The 4,738-nt window shown below is 40.5% G+C and overlaps 1 long non-coding RNA gene across 1 annotated transcript; it reads right to left on the bottom strand.

Moving 5' to 3' along the window:
- Positions 1-43: 43 nt before the first annotated feature.
- Positions 44-3,701, bottom strand: LOC147031642 (uncharacterized). The gene is made up of 3 exons (XR_015053813.1): positions 3,247-3,701; positions 2,712-2,818; positions 44-2,037 (listed from the first exon to the last, which is right to left on the bottom strand). It is a non-coding gene; the product is annotated as an uncharacterized LOC147031642 (long non-coding RNA).
- Positions 3,702-4,738: the final 1,037 nt, after the last annotated feature.

Here is a 4,738-nt window from a genome sequence, read left to right as displayed (position 1 = left end):
AAAGTGTATATAAGCACAAAAACACAAAATTTTGCATGCAATGAATAAATTTTATTGCGTCGAAAAATTATTTCCTTCACATACCGTCCATAATCAGAATACAAAAACAATCTTTCCAAAGATTATATCTCACTTTTTTCATGAAAAAAATCAAAGACCATTCCCTGAATAAAATGAAATATATACAAATTGTGCAAATTAAACAAAAAATAAACTTCAATTCTGCTCAAAAGTACATTTCAGTGAGAAGGCTGTTGTTGTTTGGCTGCAGTAAGAAGATGAAATTGTAGAGTGGTCTTTGATAAGGCAACACGCATGTCATGTTTGACATCCAATCAATTTATACTTTTCGTTTTGATGGAAACAAGTGCTGAAAATCCTGACTCGCAAAGGTATGTGGTTGCAAACGGAATCAGAGCTCCCATAGCTCGCTTTGCCAGACGAGGATAGGCTTGTGTCAAGGAACACCAAAATTCTCCAAGACTCTTCGAGTTGAACTCATGTCGTATCATTTCCTTTGTCCCCAGGTCAATGAGGTCATCTTTGGCAAGGTCTGCATCAGTAATACAGTTTATATCAGCAAGGAAAGGATTACGAATCCACGTTTGAACTTTAAGGTCATCTGAGCAGAAGTAACCTTCGAAAGAGTTCTGCAGTGTTTCCAGGTGTCTGCACAGAAATTGACAGGGGTCTCTCTCGACTCCATCCTGCAGAAGCACTTCCTCCAGCATTGGAAAGTTTGCATCGTTGTCTGCCTCCAATCTCCTCTTCCACAGTGGCAGCTTGGCCAAAAGAGCTTGTAGGTTTTCAGCAGCATCCATAATGGTGACTGCAGGGCCTTGAATCGAAAGACTTATCACATTCATATGGCCAAAAATATCCGTCAAATAAGCCAAGCCGTGAATTAATTCCTCCCTGGCAAACTGTTCTGAGAGTGGACTTTCCTTTTCTCTCAAAAAAGTGAAACTTCTGCCCTAAGTTCCATCAACCGCTTCAAGATTTGTCCTCTGGAAAGCCAACAAACTTCTGTGTGGAAGAGAAGAACTTCATATTCTGCTCCCATTTTGTGACAAAACCTCTTGAAAACGCGATGATTCAGAGCCCTAGCTCTTATGAAGTTGACGACTTTCACGGCGGTAGACAAGACTTCTTTCAGGATTGTTCACAGAGTCTTTGATGCCGGTGCATGCCGACGTAGAAAACAGTGAGTCACGATGACGTGAGGAGCTTCTTTCTTCACCGGAGCAGTAAAACCAGATGTGTTGTCAAGCATCGCAGGTGTTCCATCTGTGCACAGAGTACCCAAATTTTTCTTCCAGTCAAAGTTTTGCTTGGCAAATAAATTTTTCAACATTTCTGAGATGGCAATGGCCTTTGTAGTTTCCAAAAGGGGCTCACAAAATAGGAATTCTCCTTTGATGGCATCAGCATGCACATAACGGACTAAAACGAGGAGCTGGCTACACTGAGAGATGTCAATACTTTCATACAGTTGCATACTGAAGGGAAATGGCATAGCTGCCAATTCCTCCATGACCTGCTTCAAAATATTACAAGAAATATCAACTATTCTGGAATGTGTGACATCATTTGACAAAGACACCGCTTCAATTTTCTTCCTCGGCTCCAATCCACAAACCAGCTTGACCATGACCAGGGCACATGGCTTTACTAAAGTCTCTCCAATTGTGTGTGTGGCTACATTTGTTTGGCAATGCGATAAGCAACCTTGTCGGATGCTTCAAGACAAGGATTTTGTGTTGGGGCAGTTCCAAGTTTTGGCAAAGTTCCAACCTTTTCAAATTGAGCCTTCTTTTCACGAAAAAGATCCACATTGTCCGATGTATGTTCAGGATGGACAGACGTGAGGTGCACCTTCAGCTTTGTTGGCTTCATGCTTCCATTGGCAAGAACCTTGCCACCCAAGAAACACTGTGGCTTTTGTGTCCCATCACGTTCGGTGATGTAAGTAAAACCAAAGGATACGTAGGCTTCATCGTACTTCCTTTTCTTCGACATTTCCAGCTTCAGCGAGGTCTGCAATAAAATAAATAAATAAATAAATAATAATACTAAAATAAATAAAACACTGTGATGTCATTTTCTGGAAAACAGTAACCAGTGAACAAAAATTTAATTAATAACTTCAGGCCAGCTGTGTGTATGAAACATAATTGAGGCATGCTTTTCATGAAATCTCGGATCTGCTGGATCAACTGCTGGTCACACACAAACCAAAACAAAAACACATTTTTCATGACTGGGTAAAAAGGCAACAACAATGGCATGCTCAAAGGAATTGTTCACTAATCCTGGGAACATGATATGTCAACATGAGCAAACATTAACATAGAGTCCCCTGAAATATGAGACAAGCTCACTGATTCTACTCCAAATTAATGATAATACCCGGGTATGGGGTATGTAAATATCTTGGCATGGAAGAAAATGGAGAAAAACATGGTACCCCAATATTTATATTCAGTTCCATGCATTATTTATCTATTAAAATATGGATGAAAGATATACAATATACTGTAATGTAGAAAATAAATACAGATAAAACCATGGCAAGCAGGAAGGAAAATCAGAGCCAGTACGTGACGAAGGTAGATGGAAAAATTATATTGATGGGTAATTGAATATACAGTACAATTGTATAGGAAAAAAAAAACATGGATCTGAAGATACTATAAAGTTTTAAACCTCACCAGCATATGAGAAGATTCCTGAGTCATGACAAGCCGTGGAAAGTGAGAAATAAACACTTAATTATGGAGTGGCACTGGGTGGGGGTCGCGTAGACGACGATACCAAACTGTAAACACAAGGTTCTGCTGTCAGCGCTAAAATCTGGGGCAAAGAACATTTTCTTCAATTTCTATCCATGGGATCTATTCTAGAAGTCATAACTTGATGACGATGACAACTGTAGGTTACCGGACTGTGTACATTCAGTGGCATCCCATTTCAACTTACCTTCCAGATACACTAGTCTTCAGTAAGCAAGAATAAGTACATAACATCCTGTACATTGACAAAAAATAAAACTTTTTCATAAAAAGCTAGCGAAAATAATTTTAAAATAATTTTTATGCGTCTGGTTCACGGACCCCCTGAAGCCCACCCACGGACCACGAAGGGGTCCATGGACCACAGGTTAAGAACCTCTACTCCAGACAGTGTTTTGTTGATGGAAAGTTCCTCAGCAATCATCCGCACTGTGAGTCGATGATCTGCACACACCATCTGTTTCACACGCTCGATGTTGTCCACCGTTCTGCTCGTTGAAGGTCTTCCAGACCGTGCATAGTCTTCAACCTCCTCCCGTCCCTCTTTGAACCTCTTGTGCCATTCAAATGCACGTGTACATGACATCGTTTCTTCCCAGTAGACTTGCTGCAGCATTGCGAAAGTTTTGGAAGGTGTTTTGCCAAGGTTGGCAAGAAACTTCAGATTGGCTCTCTGCTCACGACTCATAACGCGACGACACAGACTAGACAACGTGTAAAGCACGACCTGTAAAAAAAATCACACAATGAGCACAGTCAAACATCACCAATCATATATTTTGCTGGAATGTTGCGAAAGACTGTGACGCAACCTGTTCATTCAAGTTGTGTAAGTGAAGCACACAGCAGGCTCAGTCCTGTTACTTTTTAGATGGACCTTGCTTTCATATATATATATATAAAAATATCCATCCATCCATTGGGACCATACTCTGTGCAGTGTTGGTGCTGCCTAAGCAGTCTCCTTGGCTATTGCGCACAATCCTGGACGGGTCGCCACTCCGACACAATATACCAGCATGCTGGTACTCATTTTGCCGACCTCGGAAGGATGACAGGTCGAGTCAACCCCACCTGGTATTAATTCAATAGGTGAGCGAGGTTTGAACTCAGGACCCTCATATCTCAAGCCTCTTCCACATCCTTCTGAGGATGGGTGGGCTTAGGATCCTGAGTTCAAATCCCACTTGGTTGTTGAATTAATACCAGGTGGGGTTGACTCTGTCTGTCATCCTTCTGAGGGGAGCAAAAATGAGTACCAGCATGTGGGTATACTGTGTGAGAGTGGCGACCCATCCAGGATTGTGCGTAATAGCCAAGGAGACTGCTTAGGCAGCACCAACACTGCACAGAGTATGGTCCCAATGGATGGATGGATATGTATATATATATATATATATATATATATATATATATATATATATATATATATATATATATATATAAACACTGTACATATATCATACATCATACTTAATCATATTTCCGATGGGAGGGGTCGTACATCCGGGCACTTGTCGGCTCGCTCCCGCACTTCCGCCTTGGAACAGCGCGAAGAGGCAAACAACCTAGGTTGGATACATAAATGGATGTATTTCTGCTCATTCTTCATTGGCAGTGCCGACTAACATTATCTCTCGGATGAAATCATATTGCAATGAAAAGTTCAATAAACTCTACTCATCAAATTATTGAAGCAACGTTCAGTAAATATTACACAAATGGCATTAACCTGAAAGCGAATTGCATGGGTTTTCCTTTCATTAAAAAAAAAAACAATCAATATAATTCAGTGCAGTGCGTTTATTGCCATTCAATAGAAACAACATTCACTACAACTTGATATGCAAATGTCATCATGATAACAAAATTACTGCATCATGAATGTTACCACATTGTACATGTATAGTCATGCTGAACAATGCACTGTCAAGTTCAGTAAAACT

Source organism: Eptatretus burgeri, chromosome 2 (genome assembly GCF_056783735.1).
Source record: "Eptatretus burgeri isolate ZD-2024b chromosome 2, Ebu_testis_v1, whole genome shotgun sequence".
NCBI classification, from domain to species: domain Eukaryota; kingdom Metazoa; phylum Chordata; class Myxini; order Myxiniformes; family Myxinidae; genus Eptatretus; species Eptatretus burgeri.
Note: the sequence above shows the minus strand (reverse complement) of the source record. Positions and strands in the feature narration are given on the sequence as shown.